The following is a 17006-nucleotide window of genomic DNA, read 5'->3' as shown; positions in this document are numbered from 1 at the left end:
GTTCCACATTTGCCACCCAGATGAATTCCAGCTTTGGCTTTCACTCTCCCCTAGGGTGCAGGGGGCAGAGGACAAAGCCTAGGGCCACCCAGGGAGAGGGGTTTAAGGTGAGACTTGTCCATAAATCCGCATCCCCTTAGAGCTGCACCCTGAGAGTAAGGTGAACTGGAAATAAATATCATTGCTCCCCACAGGGATCTGGAAAGGCAAGTAGCCTGCCTTGACACTCAGCATTAAATGGATGGCAAAAATGCCTCCCTGACATCCATAACCCCGAGTGGGACTGTGTGTGAGCTGGGTGCTTGAATGCACACTATGTGGGTGGTCCAAATGAAGTTCGAATAGAGAGTATTGTTAACTTTTTCCCACTTTGGATGTGGAAATATGTGGATACAAAACCAGGAGCAGCAGCAGCTGGGAGGAAACATCACAGACAAACTGATTCTGGCAGAGGGAAAAAAGGAAGTGTCTGGGTTCTTGATGACATGATTGTGCCACAGAATGACCCCCAGGACAGCACAACTTCTAACTTGTTAGGTGAGAAAAATGCCTTATCGTCAAAAAATAAAATAAAATAAAAGAAAGAAAGAAAGAAAGAAAGAAAGAAAGAAAGAAAGAAAGAAAGACAGACATTCCCGAGTTGAGGCCCTTGGCATCTGGATAACTTAAACGCGTATGTTCTCTGGAGGACCCAGGAAATAGGCCCTCACGGATACGGAAGTTTCATTAGGACATTTATACATCTGTGGGGAAAGGAAGGCCTTTTAGTAAACTGTCCTGAAGCAGATAGTTATCCATGTAGAAGAAATAAAATTGGATACCTTTACATCATTCACAGAGATCAAATTATAAACAGTTTAGAAGACAATAGGATTTATGAACCTCTGGGTAGGAGGGACTTCTTAAGACACAAAAAAGGGCAAATAATGAATAAAAGGATGAATAAAATCACAAATGTCTCTTCATCGAGCACACTATATGGAAAATTAAAAGGCAAGCCACTAGTTGGAAGATCTCTCCTGCATGTTTAACTAGTAAAAGATGCATTTCCAGAATAAGCAGAATTCCCTCAAACCAGTTTCAAAAATGTAAATAACCCAATACAAACAGGGCCAAACATCCAAAAGAGATTTGCTATGGGGAGAAATCACAAATGGTTAACAAACTCAAGAAAATATGCTCAACCTCACTGATGTTCAGGGAAATACGAATGAAATCACTGCACACCCACTGGTTTAGTAAAAGTTCAAAGTCTGACATTATCGAGTGGTGACGACTATGTGAAGGATGGAAACTCGCACACATTGCTGGCAAGAATATAAAGAGAGATAAAAGACTTGAAAAATAATTTAACATGATCTGGTAAGTTCACATACCCTACCATCCATCAGTTCTACACCTGTGTATGTATATACCTGAGACACTCATATAGGAGCACCAGAGGTCATTACTAAGAACTTTAATGGTAGCAAGAACTGTGAGTCACGCAAAAGTCCACAAACAGGAGAAGGCGCAAGGATATCCTGGTGCATTTACACCAGCACGAATGACAACAGTAAAATGACGGAGCTACAGCTACACACTACATGGATGAAACTCAGAAACAAGATACTGAGAGAAAAACACAAATTGGAAAAGAATAATAAAGTATACTCCCATCCATATGAAGGCCAAAAACATGCACACCTAAATAAAATGTTCTTTAGAAAAGAAAAGCAAGACTATGATAAAAATAATTCAGGAAAAGGGTTTTCTCTGAGAGAGGGTACGTGTAAATGGAAACAGGGAACTTATATGGGGTCTGTATAGGGTTAATGGTAATGCTCCATTTCTGGGACACTGAGTTTCTGTGTACGAAGATTTTCTACACTTTAAATTTATTTTGTAAACATACTTTTGTATATAATTACCTGATAAAACGATTAAAAATAAATTTGATCTCGGGGCACCTGAGTGGCTCAGTCAGTTGAGCCTCTGACTTCAGCTCAGGTCACGATCTCACGGTTCGTGGGTTCGAGCCCCGCATCGGGCTCTGTGCAGACAGCTGAGAGCCTTGAGCCTCTTAGGATTCTGTGTCTCCCTCTCTCTCTCTGCCCCTCTCCCACTAATGTTCTGTCTGTTTCTCTCTCTAAAATAAAAACTCAAAAAAAAATTTGATCTCAAGTCAAAAAAGAAAGATTAATTATCCTACAATATTAGAACAATCGTTAGACAGTAAAAATATGAAACGATCTGCAAAGTTCTCAAGCTGACCCTACTCTTGAGTCTCCTGTACCCACATCCTTTGGTCTGAATCAACAGGGTACCATCAGCACCTTGTGTCACTGCTGATACACCGACGCACATCAGTGAAGGTGGCATACTGCTGATCCAAGTTCATCAGATTCTTGTGCCATCTACCTACTCTAGAGGCCAGGCTCAATGTTAAATCATTTTCTTTCTCATTAGTAATATGTGTTCATTGTAGAAGATAGAAAAATAAAATTATCCATTACTAATTAAAATTACTGTTAATCACGTTACCTAGAAATAAATATCATTTTGGTCCATCCTTACTAGGTATTTCTTCTATGCATATGTCTACATTTTCTTGTATATATTTATATGCATTTACTGTTGTGAACTTGATTTATTCGATAGGAAATCATGAATATCCTGTCTGTCTAAAGACACACAGCCCCACACTTATATATTTTTGACGGTTATCCAGTACTTTGTCTCATGTATGATTGATAACTCATCCTGTCTACTGGGAAGCTACAGTGAACATCTTCCTAGTCAATCATTGGGCAAAATCTTGATGATTTACTGTACATTGGATTACAGAGTCAAAGGACAGGAACATTTTTTTTAAGTTTATTAATTCATTTTGAAAGAGACAAAGATAAGTGCAAGTGGGGGAGGGGGGAGAGAGAAGGAGAGAGAGAGAGAGAGAGAGAGAGAGAGAGAGAGAGAGAGCAGGAGAGGGGTAGAAAGAGAGTGGGAAAGAGAAAACCCCAAGTAGGCCTCACGCTGCCAGCATAGGACCCCACGTAGGTTTCAAACTCATGAAACTGCAAGATGATGATGACCTGAGCAGAACCAAGGGTTGGATGCTTAACCGACCAAGCCACCCAAGCAAAGAGCATGACGGTTTTGAAAACCACTGCCTAATTATCTCTCAGAAAGACTGTGTCAGTTTTATGCAAACATCAGCAACCTATGAGAATATCTGTAGATTCTTAGTACAGCAATCTTAAGTAGGTCATTGAAAGAGGGGGGAAATGGTCACTTCTGCTAGTAAATATTTTTTAGATATTTATTTATTTTTGAGAGAGAGAGAGAGAGAGAGAGAGAGTTGGGGAGGGGCAGAGAGACATAGGGACAGAGGATCTGAAGCAGGCTCTGTGCTGACAGCAGGGAGCTGGATGTGGGGCTTGAACTCATCAACAGTGAGATCACTACCTGAGCCGAAATCCAACCTACTGTGCCACCAGGTGCCTCCCTCCCCACTAGTAAATATTTATGTTTATGATGTGGCCGATGTATTTTCAGTCAATGTTGTAGAACTGCCTTTATCAAGAACTAGCAGCAATTCCAAGCACAGAGTTAAGAGATGGGCCCAGAAGGTAAGCAGCCCCCTGCCCTGGGGGTTAGGGTTAAAGAAGAGCCCTTGTAGGAACCTCTAAGACACTCTTGTCTCCCTAACTCAGCTGGGTCCAGGAACTAAACAGCTACTGTTTAAACTTAGCTGTACACAAATTCTCAATCTACCCCTCTCTTGACAGTGTGAGAGGACACATGTCAGGTTACACACAGTACTGCCAGGTACTTAGACTTTTCAAGACATCAAACATCTTTAGTATCTTCTTACAGTCTAGAAAGAAATCACAATTCAAAATCCATTTTAATTGACAATATGTGAACTGGGAAACTTCCAGTGGATTTAGGGAAAGAGGGAATTTAGTTTCCAGGGGGTAGCTTCTTCTTTTCAGGGGAAAATAACATAGACCTTATGCAGTGAGATTCTGTGCGCCAGCCTTCAGCTCTGATCTGTCACATGTGCCAGTCCATGGTAACATCACGGATCCTTCAAAGTCTCACTCCCAGAACGAAGCCATTCAAGACAACTCACAACCACGTTCCTTGTTGGTTCGGGTCTAATTAGGCCAGTTACCTTCTTCACTCTTGTTTGACATTAAATGCCAAGTCCCCATCTTCTTTTCCTACTTCTGCTCCTATTTCCCTGCTGCGTCCTCTTCCAATGGGTGTTCTTGAGTCACACAGCTCAGCGCAGGGAGCCATGCAAACCCAAACAAAAGAAGCACAGGGCCGGCTATTTCCAGTAGAATATGCTCAACTCACCGGGTTAGGAAGGCAGTAATCAAATTATGAGGTCAGAGGATAATTCCAGAATCTAGGAGTAGATGAAAGAGGAGGTGAATAAAGAAGTGATTCACCAGTGGAAGTGAGTCAGAATGGGGAGGAAAAATAAAAGCAAATGATAAGAGACACCAAGTGACAGATGAGAATGTGACAGGGCAGCATGAGTATAAAATGACCTAGTTACTATGGAAGCAGGTTTTAGAGGAGATTAAAAGCATAGTTTTAATAAAAGCAGTTATCAGTGGACAAAATCACTCAAGAAACATAATTTTTAGCAGACACCAGTACGTTATGAATATAGACAACTTCATGAATTTGGTTCTCTTTCCAAATGTGCAAACTATGCCCCCCTTGGCTGGCATAGGCCCCTTTTGCCAGGGAGTCAGGAGATCTGGAATTCTACCATCTGTGGGTTTGCCACTAACTACAGAGTACACTTGACCTCAGTGTTCTCATCTGTAAAACTGATAACCTTATGGGATCATTGTTAAGAGTAAATTATGTTAAATAAGAGAAGACATGTGAAAATGTCATAGAAGTTTTTAATTTCCATATGAACCACAGCTGCATATTGGTGAAATTGGGGGTGATAGTTTAAAAAAATATTAATGTGCTATATTCTCTTTTGCTTCCCCAAGAATATAGTATTTTCCTAGCTGGTCTAAGGCTTCCACCTGTCTGAAGTGGGGCAGAGGAGCAAAAGAAACATGGGGAAAAGATTCACATTTAAATTCTTGGCATCTGAAATTGGGTTTTCCAGAGAGACAAAAGCTTGGCCAAATGGGTGATTTCCTAAGGAGAGGATGTTCTTCATATTTTTATTTCCCTCTTCATATATCATCAGAAGCCAAGCCCAGGACACCCAGGCAAGGGAGTTCCCTTAGGTACAGAGTGCATTAGAATTTACCAAGGGCATACATGTCTCCTGTTCATTTCTTGGAGACGGTGGGAAAAAGAAAGGAAGAAGAAAGTGAAATGTGTATGTTCAATCTTTCTCTTTGGGCTTTGGCCCAGAATGATGGAGATTCTGTTTGCACCTCCAGATCCCCTTGTTCCTCCTCTCCACTCTGTTCTGTGCCCTGGAAGACTGACCTAAGGAATACACCAATGCGATTCCCTAACCCTTCCACGTTGGCCAGTGGGGAGCCCCAGCGGGACACTGCAGAGCAGAAGACAGGGGTAGGGACTGCCTCCCTCCCTGCCAGGCTGCACTGTGCAGCCTCAGCTTTTTCACTATCAGAGACTATGATTTCTGATAGGGAGTCCTCTTCTACAGTTCAGCGCCTGTCAAGTTCCTAGAATCAGATGCTCTCCTCCAGCCTACAGATTGTATGGACTTTCCACTGCTGTTGTTCTGAGGTGCTTCAACACCCCCCCCCCTTGGTTCCCCTATTCTTTGAATAGTCCCTTCACTCAAATCCCTTGAACGAGGCACCCCTTTCGAGCATGCCATCCATCTGCTTCTTTCGTGGTTCCTGACTGGTACAGGAAGCCTGCCCCAACCTCCTTTATCGGCTCTAAAAAATATATTTTTCTGGTTATCCCACACCAACCTGGAGCACAGCCACATCCTTGTAAACAGACCTTAATCTGCTTGAAGGTCAGGCACCAGCCCTTGGGGTTTAGTTCCTCAAATCACCTTATGCAGTCAGTTAACTATGCATGGGGGCCAGAACCCCCCAGAGTACTTAGGGAGAAACTTGTCACCTTGATAAGGGGTTGGTGCCCCTGCAGCTGGGGCTGGGGTTACTGGCTCTGGAGAGAGGTCTGGATAGAGGAGGAGGAGAAAACCTGCCACCAATGAGAACCAAAGTGAGGCTGAATCAGCTTGGAAAGGCTACTGGGCTAAAACCCAACTGAGGAAAACAAGCTCATGGGTAATATCTGCGGAAAATGTCAGCACAAGAGGACGTCACAGTCCCAGTGGAAGGGCCAGCAGAGAATACAAAACAATGCATGGATCCATCCTGTTTCCACATACCAGATACCTCCTTGAGTCAAGAAAAAAGAAAAGGGGGGATTAAAAAAAAGAGAAATCTGAGCTAGAGGGGAATTTAACTGAAGAACTGAACATTATTTAAAGGGGTTTTAAGAATTATTCCATTGGAATAGACTAAACCTATTTTTCTTCTCTACTATCCAGTGCCCAAGGACTCCTAGCCAGATTGGGTAGATGTGGGTAAATAAATACATAAATAAATAAATAAACAAACAAGTAAATAAATAAGCCAGCATACATATGTACAACACAGAGTGTGAATACACTTTGTGATCCTGCTACAGGAGTATTTTGCACAAAAGATGGCATTTTACTTTCATTTATATGCAATACAATATACAGACACTTTAATAAGGGTAACAAATATCCACAGGTCTGACTATAATGCAGGAATTGCGTGTCTCCATTGGCCAGGTCCATCTTTGGGAAGCAGGTAGGTCTTAAGGTACTTGTCAAATGCTACCATATGCCTGCTTTCTTTATACCTACAACTGGCCATGATGACTCAGTAAGTCCTACACGTAGGGTTGAATGACATCACATGCCCAACCAGATCCAATGGAGTGGTGACTGTGGGCTGGTCCCAGCCTTGCTGATGGGGATCCTCATTTATGAAACCTGAGTTCAGGGTCTGAATCAGTTGCAAGTTGCTGGTTTCTAAGTTAGGCTAGTCTGCTCCAGGGCCTATGCCCTTCCCTGTCCTACAACCATATTAAGAAAAGTAAACAAATGATGACAAGTATAAATCAAGAAATGAGCTTTGGATTAAAATGCCTCCTGCAACCTTGACATGAAATCACCCACTGGCATCAACATACTTTTAATGCATCCTGTTGAGCACTCCAGTGCATCAGGTCATGGCTTCATGCACATGATTACAACAGCACAGACAGCTAGGAGTTAAAATGACTATCAACCATGATTTCAGATCAGTGACCATATCCTGCACTGTTGGCAAATATATACAAGTTACAGAATTTCTTTTAAATAGTAAAATAATCTTGCATGTTATTTGTGTGTGCACCTGTATTAAGGAATTAACAAATAAATATGGCTATGTAACCAAGCAAAGGAAGAAAAGTGCATATTTTCAAAAAGAACATAAAATTATTCCAGGACTTAATAAAAAGAAAGAATGCAATAAAATAAATAAAAATCCACACTGGTCTAAATAATACATTTAAGCCTGTAATGTCTATTACTTACTTATACTTTCATCATGATGTTTGGTAAAAATCACTTTAGGCATTCTTTTAACATAAAAATTTAAAATATCTCCATTTATTCTCTCTGGTAAAAACTACTGAGTTAATCTCACTGTTGGATTTATGGCTACCTTTAAGTGCACAAAAACTAATACATGTTAATTCAAGGAAGGTAGAAATTAAAGACATAATAAAACAAGTTTATTCATTAGAATCCTTTCTGCACATTTACTAAACTGAACACAAAAACCTAAGTATTATATCCACCACCATCATGGAACTGCTTTTCATTTATTTACCAGCAACCTGTATGTAGCCTATTATTGAATCACATTTTTTCCCTGTTGTCCTGGAGTTTGGGCAGTGGCCTCACATGCTAAGAAGAAAAATGGGAACTTTACACCCCCACATCCTAAAACCAAGGCTTGACCCTAGTGCCTGACATGCCAATAGATTTTAAAACTGGTTCTGCTGGGGTGGGATCACCTCCCTCTAGCCTTTGAGTGAGGGTGAAGTGAGCAGGGAGGGGCTGGCTTATAAGAAATTTGCATATACAGACAAGCAATGATTAAAGACAAATAATGCTCTCTTCTCCAGAGATCACCACCATAAAACCTTCATGCACATCTTTCTAGATCACTTCTTATATTGCAATACACACTCCCCTCCCCACCCCATTTCTTAACATCCCTGAAATTGGGATGCTTCTGACAATCAATGGTGTCTTACAATTAATTAGTGGTCTTTTTTTTTTTTTTAGTAGTATGTAAAACAATAGGTGTCTTAAAACTTTTAACATCTTATGGAAAAATATGATACAAAGGTATATACATATAAAATTGAATATATCTTATATATGTGTATATTTAGATATATCTATGTATTTAAAAATGAGATCACACCATTTTGCAACTTGATTTTTTTTTTCAGACAACTTTCTCTTCTCATCTTTTTTTCATCTCATCTGAAAGCAGACCTTATCAAAGGTCCCCAACTGATCCCATAATGCATCTAGAGCTGGTATGCCCAAACCTATATGCAATCCACAGCTACAAACTTACCTGGTTTTTATGCTCCTTAAGCCTCTTTTTCTCTAGCTGACTAATTCATGGCTTATGGAAGAGACTAGGCTTCGTCTTGGCAAATTCATCCCAGTATTCTGATTAATGATTCATCAGGTATATTATATTGGGAAGAATCCTCTTCTGGGGACAAACCAATCTTAGGAAAAATTCCAGCTCCACCCCCTTTCAACTCTGGACTGTGAGTGATAGTTTGAAACGTGGTCTTTTCATCTGTAAAATGGGGATAATAATGTCTGCCCACAAAAGTAGGTTGTCAGGAGTTAGAGTTTTGCAAAAATAACTAGCACAGTGTCTGGTAAATAATAATCAGTCAGCACACGTTAGCACCCAGTTGGGTCATACTTGAGTGAAATTCTTCCTTGATCAGAGTTAGTTATAAAATTCAAGAGCTATGAGAGAAAGAATATATGTTATTACTCTGTCCTCAACATGTTAAAAAAATTTCACTCCAGAGACAAGCCCCTCACATATATACCTTAAGTAACACCACCAGTACATGGTAGTACGCGATCACACACAAAGCCAATGCCCTAGGGAAACCTAAATCTTCACGCCATGCTCTGCTCATCCTTCTGCCCACTTCCTAGAAGGAGCCTATGTTCATGTGGCGTTACCCTTTCTGGCCATTGCTTAATGGACTAGGATGACCATCTGCCTCAGAAGTAGCCTCTGGATTCCTCTCTCTCGAGACTTTAAACTAAGAGACAAAGGATGGATTGGTAGAATCAGATTAAATCAGGTACCGGCAGAATTAGTAGAGAGTAGGCCTAAATCTTCCTCAGCGCTGCCTTTGGTCACATGTTTATTCATTCATCATTCATTCAACAAATACTGAACACCTACCGAGTGCTGTGCAGCTCTTTGCTTTCATGGAACGTAGAAACCTGCCTGTCCTGAGGTAACTCCTCTGACTCTGAATTCCATGAGATTTCTCTTTATCCTTAAAATAAACCTTGTTTTTCATTTGAGCTAGCCCAAATGTCTCTTTCTCTTTTTCATGCACAGAAACTCTGAGTTAAACAGAGACAATAATACTATCAAATTCAGGGAAAAGAGAGATCATTATGCACTCTCTACCAAATTTTAACTCCATGACTTCAATGATTTGCCGCGACATCAAAATCAATTAATTAAAAGTCTGATAAATCATTTTTGCCCCAAACTTTCTCTAAACCTAAAGTCATTCACTTTGTCATTTGTACTGTCTTTAAGATGTTCTCTGATATAAATGGTTTGGGAGGCTAACCTCTGCTAATCCACAGCCCAGCCCCCATCACTCTCAGAGGGCAAGGAGGAGACAGCAGTCTCCAGCCACACCAGGCCAGCAGCATTGTCTCAAGTAGTAGGATTCCCTGAGACAGGTGCAACTGTAACTGGCAACTGTTGGGCTAGGGTCTCTATCTGGATTCTGAAGGCAGATCTGGCCCTTCAAGTTTGGCTTTTCCACAGTTTATCTGGAAACATCCTTGTGCACGCATAGAGAAAAGCACAGGGATCCAGGCTAAACCAGAAGAGCCAGAGATATTTCTGGGACTGGACTGAATGTGTCTGGAGGGACCAACCAGTAATTTCCTGGAGGTGAGGGTAAAAGACTGGATTCCTAGAGTTCCTGAGTCATCCACCCCCCAACTGTGGGTTTGTCTTTAGGAGTGTGTTCTCTTTACCTGCCCTGAGAAATGACAGACGAGTGTTCTCTACTCCAGTGTTTGGGGCTGAACTCACCAAGCCTGCCTCTTCACAACTAGGGCCTCCTGACAGCATTGGCCAAGTCAGAACCACAGTTCCTTTGCATTATGTGGCCACGAGGGGTGTTGGAGTTACCAGAGGAAAAGCCTAAAGCCAAGTATCTAAAATATGTTAGGTTGTTTTCCAAGATGCCTGTCACAGGTAAAGTCCAGTCCCAAAGTTCAAGGCTGTGTTTGGGATAAGCTGTGTCAGAGACGAGGCACATGGTAGAGAGGAGATTCTGAGAGCCTAAAGGAAGTACTCAGGAGTTTCCTACTGGCTTTAAGCTACGGCCAAGGGCCTGCCCACTCCTTCCTGCCCTCTGGACATAAAGGCTCTCTGCACTGCATAGTGCCATCTTTGGTCAGTCTAAAGGGCCTGGAACGAGAGGCTGGAGTGGACTCTGAAGACCATGAGAGCTCTGGGCCCAAGCTTTCCCTCAGCAATGCTGTCAGCACTGGCCTCTTCTTCACACTGCACTGTATCGGTGTCTATGTTTTCCCCCTTGTGTTGCGTCTATCGCACGACATGCCTTACCTCCTGTACCAGAATGTAAACCAGTGAATGTCAGAAAGCCAGCTTCGTTCACCTTGGCAGTCCTGCACTCCTAGCATGATGGTGTGAGGGTGGACCACAGCTAAAACCAAAATGTGCTAGCTGTGCCTAGAGCCACTGATGAGAAAATGTCTCTCAAGAGTGACTTAGGATCAATCACCTGAATGCCACAGTCACATGTGCAAAAGTGACTACAGAAGCTCAAAGGACTGCAAGGGTGACACTCTCCCCTCTGCTGATTCCTCTTGGGAACTTCCCAAGAACTCCCGTTCTTCTTAACGGGGCAGTTTCTTCCATCTTCTCCTTCAGATTCTCTGAGAGACAGCAGTTTCTCTCCTCTTCCCCAGGCCCCAACCCTTTTCCTCCCACAGATAACCATCTTAGATGAACCAGTTACCTCTCCTTATCACAGCTCAATCCTAATCAAATATCTACAGAATTGCTATCAAGCTGCTCTCGTTGTGATACCTCCTGGCCTTGAGAAGTTAGTGAAGAACACCAGACTCTCCAGTGCAAGCAGGCAGAAGAATAACCTTCTGTTCTCAAACATTTTGGGATCCCTCTCTCAAAATCTCATCAAAATATATCCCGAGACCAGACAAAGGATGTGCCCTGACACTGAAACTATCAAAAAGTGCTGCTTTCACTGTGAGAACTTTCTCTCAGTAGCTCAATTACTCTATTAAGGGAAGAAGTAGAATAAATGTTTTCTTTTCAACCACATGGTGTGTCCCAGGTGTGTTACATATAGTATCTTGTCTCCAGAAACACACTCGCAAAATAAAAGGTCTCAGATTTTATCCAAATCATAATCTAACAAGTTAGCCTGCTAGTTTTCTAGATGCTGGCAGAGGACCCAAGATTCCCGATCAGAAGTGCACAGCACAGCGAACAGCATGAACATCATGTTCAGATTTGTGCCACTTATACCCAAGTCCCACGGGGGCGGGGGGGGGGTGACATGGAAGGGTCTGGATGGAAAATGCTCACACTGTGGGACTGCATCACAGTTACAGAACCTTGGGCTCAGGGAATCCAAATCATTCATAATAGGCAGTTAGCAAACCTGCCAAACCTTTGCCGTGGAGGGAGACATTAACTTTATTCTACTGGACAGTATGCAAACCTGACTTCTGCTCTAGAGAGAGATGCTATCTCTATCTTCCAAGCCTGTTCACCATAAATATCCTTGAAAAGATTGTCCAGGAAAAAGGCCATCAGCATCTTTGCTTGCAAGATCTACAGAGAAGCATCTTTCACAGGTGGTATTTCATCATTTTTCAAAGTAAGAAATGATGGTTTGGAACGTTAAATAACTTACCCAGTCTCACATGGTTGATGAGTTAGGGGCTAAAGACTTGAATGCAAATCTATCAGGTTACAGAGTTCATGCTTTTTCAACTCGACCACAATGCCTCATGCACAAGTCAGACAGGAACTAAAATGTCTCTCTATCCCATCCCAGAAAATCCTCCATAAAACCTCTGTTCAGCAAGACTGAGGTTTACTGAAGGCCAAGGTCTGTAGCTTTAAAATATGTGGCTTCCCCCCTATTGAGCATTGGGAAGAGTGTAAGGTGGGTTTTCATCTCCTAAACCCTCTCACACAGGAGTTACTCAACTAGTGTTTGTTGAATCAATCCCCTGGGCTAGAAAAGTCAAACCATCAAGTCCTCTTGATGTCCTTGCCATACCTTTTCATTATCTGTCATATTTGTCTATCCTTTTTTAACTTGCATTGCTATGACAGTGATTCAGGTTTTATCACTCTATGCTCAGACTACTGCAATCTGAGCTAAATTTTATCACCTTGCTTCACTCTTTAAACACAACCCAATCTACACAACACTCAAATTAATATTTTGAACACAGTACTTTCAACTTGTCAAAACTCAATTCAAAAAATATTCAATGGATGGAATTGCTTCCAACCTAAATTTGAAAATTCTTATGCTAGCATCCAAAACCACCCACGGCTGGCTGCAAGTGATGATTCCAACTAGCCTGGCTAAGATTTTCCCACTAAGGCCATGAAGCCAGCCAGGTTGTCATATGCAGTGTCCCTCAGTTATGCTCTACTCAGTCCTATTCCTATATCCCTTCACCCTCAAAAGCCTCTCGCCCCTTCCTCCTCAGTTTCCCCTAAGAATCCTACTACGTTGCCAACAACACTAGAACAAATAGCATGTTGTGTGCCTGAAATTGATCTAAAATGTTGAGTTTTTTGCCTTCTATATATATATCATTATATACACTACTATATATAAATTACTACTAAATCTTTTATAGAGATAAGCTACATTACAACTTGCATTATAAGTAGCATTAAAACACATAATACTATATATTACCATAATTATAGTTAAACAATTTTGTGAAGAAAATCCTTCAGACACTGTCCTGTAAACGTTCATTGTCCTTCTTAAAATATGAAGAACATATGAGTCACCACTATTAATAGCATTGTTTTCTAAAGCTTTAGTTTCATTTAATAATGCAGCTAAAAAAAGAAGTTGTATCTGTAATGCTCAGCCTGAAAGTGTACTAATATAAAGAAAAACTTTATGCATTTTACTAAGTATTTTATCTGAAGATGCTTCTGCGGTTGTAGTAGCTTAAATTCTTATACTTCATCTTTCCACTTATTTTTTAATATGCTATTTAGTTAATAATCCACATAGTTAGATACTAATTAAAATTTACTCTCATCACTAAAGAAAAATTTGTGACTGACCAAAACCTAACTTTGGCTAAAGATGGAAGCAACATGCCATTACAGATAGAGATCAACAAATACATGGCAACATTTCCTTTCGTTTTTAATTCATCCATATGTACAAGGTGAATATCTTCTGACAGTAAGAGGAAATACACTATTGATATAAAATTTTCAGGTTTATTGTGTATTGATGAGGTCACCAAAATTCAACAGAATACTAAAGATGGCAGAAAGTATAAGTATTGCATGGCCCTGAAGGGCAGACTATCTTTAAGAAACTCAAAGCACTTAGGGATGCACATAAATCTAAATTATTGGCTAAGGTCTGACAAGGACGCCTACTTATCTCAGAGAGTCTGAATTGGCCGCATTTACCCAAGACTTTCCAGGTCTCATGCCCAACCCATGCCTTTCAGGTGCTCCCGAAGGCATTGAGAACTACATTAATTTGGGGCAATGGATACAATCTGCTTGTCCTGTGGCTATGGTGGCACTGTCCAGGGCCCTGGTAGTGGCTTGCTTCATGGCATCATTTTACTGGGCTAACTACAGAAAATGTCATTGCATTAAGCTACAGAGCTTCAATTACTGTGTAAGATCAGCTAGCCATTCATTTGGGAGATGTCATATTCTAAGCTGTCATCTGTGGTTTGTTGGGCCCAGAAATTTTATTTTGCCAGTTCACACTGTGGTGATCAGCCTCTTGGATGAGCTTCTACTAACAAATCTCCTAGGAGATTGATTGGCTCAACTAGACCAAACATTTTATGGCACATTTGGTGCTCTTTACTTCCTCAGAACAAAATCTACTTGAGAAACCAAATGAATAGCAGATTACTTGGTAAGCACTGGGAAGAATAAAGAGAGATGACTTCAAGATATTGCAGTATTTGTGATATATTTTAGTTGCATGATTCATGGTCTTTCTCTTCCTCTAGATCATGAGGTACCTTATGCACTGTTAATACTAGATGCTCAACAAATATTTGTGGAATAATTTAACTAGCTATCATGACCTTACATGTGTACTATTCTAGTGCCTACAAATTACATCTGATACTCAGCCAAGTGAGTATCTCTCTTTTTGTAATGTTGAAGATAAAATGACCAAGACTTACAACCAATGCAGTGGCCATTGACAGAGTAGCAAATAACATGTGACAGAGAAGTGACATCAGCACACATCCACTGTACTGGTACTATCGTTCCATTTTGTTACTGCATCTAGTCCCTTCAAGGACTACATTAAGCCAAAGCCTGGCCTTCATTTTATCAATGTTCTGCCTGAGTTTACACCTTTATGTTCCCAAATGAAACAAACCCTAAGGCCTTGGAAATCTGCTTCCAAGTCTACTTCTTTGTAAAAGCAAAGTTGAGTGAAAAAGATAAAGATGAATTAGAATCTTCAATACATGATGGGTGATGCCAGAATGTAGCTTGCATTTGGTAATAGACACTTACAGCAGAATCTTATGCAACATCCTGACAAGTTGAAAACTGGTATATACCTGGGACTATTTGCGGTAGAAAGGTGTCTCCTCATGTCACCAGGACATTGTTGTGTTATACTTTCCGATCATCACATTCACTTATGTTGTTTAGAATGTATCAGTAAAAGAAAACTTTAGTTAACTGAGACTACTGTAGAAAAAAATTTTAAAATTGTTTTATAAATAGGTCAAGAAGGCAAGTATACAAGACATCAGGTTTTCTGAAATAAAAGCCAGAAATAAAGAAGCATAAATTCCTTACAGATGTGTCCCTCCAGGGGCTGCTTCTGAACTTCACTCCAAGTGGAGCCAACATGAAGCACAATCAAAGAGGAAGCCACTCAGACCTGAGCTTTTATTCCTCACATGAGGTCACATGGCCTTATCCCAACCAATGGCTTCTCCTGGCTATGAGCATTTTGGTGACCACACTCCACAAACTATGGAGAAAAACACTAAGCCAATTTTCAATTAAAAGATGTAAAATATTCATCATGAATCTCAGCTTCTCCAGCCACCTGCATTTCAAGTATAAGATTAAGGCATTTGAGACAGTCTTCCAATTTCAAACCTTTATTTGCTACTCTTGAAAGGCAGTTTGACACACGCAAAATAGATGCACACTGGATACATCTGGAACTCAGACCAAAACAACCCAAAAATAAAGTCACAGCAGCCACATATTTGTGAATAAAAAAAAGGAAACAAATAGTCATGAAAAAACAAAACACAGCTAATGTTTCTGATGGATAGACTCTAGGAACTTCCTTCTTTGAATACACTCCTACATTGCATGAGGAAAAATAAAACTACTGCAGGAATGTGTACAGACAAACCAAAAATTGGTCGACCATCTTAACCTTTAAATTACCCTTTTCTCTGTATCCCCACCTCGTTTTACCCCCTGCAACCTCATTTACACATATTCAATTTACCCCTCAGGGAACCTGGAAAAGAAAAGCCATGCTGGACAGAAGATAAACCTACACATTTAACAGGTAGCCTTAGATTTTTGCCTTGAGCAAGGGAGACAATCTCATTGATATTACAAGAAAATGCCAGGGTAATAAATTATTCTGAATTCAAACTCATTAACAAAAAGTAACACTCATGTTAAAAAAAAAGTAGGAAGAAATCTCTTCTCCTTTTCTCCCTCCTCCTGCCTCTGTGTTCTTAACACCATCAGAAATAGACTCCGTTACGTGGTGAGTTGTCCTGAGATACTTAAGATACAGTCAGAGCTCTGGGACCACTTTCTCATCCCTTCCAACTCCTGAAGGAGTGAGACAGACAGACATAAGCTGTACATACGGTCTGCTTTGCTGAGTAGATTAGTCCCATCTTCAGTCATTCCTTGAATGCCTGTTGGTCTTTGAAAAGTACTGGGTCATCTTTTAGGATGAGTTCAGGAAAAATAATAAAACCATTACTTTGCAATGGAAGACATACACTATGAACACGAAGCAGACAAAATATAACTTTTCTCCCCAAGGCATATTTAAAGAAAGGAGAAGATAGTAAGAAAGTCTTCCTCAGACAGGCCTTGGCTTTTTAAAATTCTCTAGTCCCTGTACAACATCAAGGTCATGGTGAGGGTTAAGAGAATGAGGACAGACTGTAGCCTGGACCCCTGCCTGTTGGTACCTCAGCTATTCTCGGAGGCCTGGTCATTTATTTTTTATTCTTATCTATTTTTAATTTATTATTTTTTAATTGAAGTACAGTTGACATACAATGTTATATTGGTTTCTGGTGTACAACCTAGTGATTTAACAATTGCATACAGTAAATTATGCTCACTACTCTAAATGAAGTTACATCTGTCGCCAAACAACATTGTTACAGTATTGACTATGTTCCCCAT

At 40.7% G+C, this 17006-nt stretch overlaps 1 protein-coding gene across 11 annotated transcripts in view; it reads right to left on the bottom strand.

Moving 5' to 3' along the window:
- Positions 1-17006, bottom strand: part of TPD52L1 (TPD52 like 1) — a 111082-nt gene that overhangs the window by 37070 nt on the left and 57006 nt on the right. The gene's annotated exons all lie outside the window — the stretch shown is intronic.

The sequence above is a fragment of the Felis catus genome, chromosome B2 (assembly GCF_018350175.1).
Source record: "Felis catus isolate Fca126 chromosome B2, F.catus_Fca126_mat1.0, whole genome shotgun sequence".
NCBI lineage: Eukaryota > Metazoa > Chordata > Mammalia > Carnivora > Felidae > Felis > Felis catus.
Note: the sequence above shows the minus strand (reverse complement) of the source record. Positions and strands in the feature narration are given on the sequence as shown.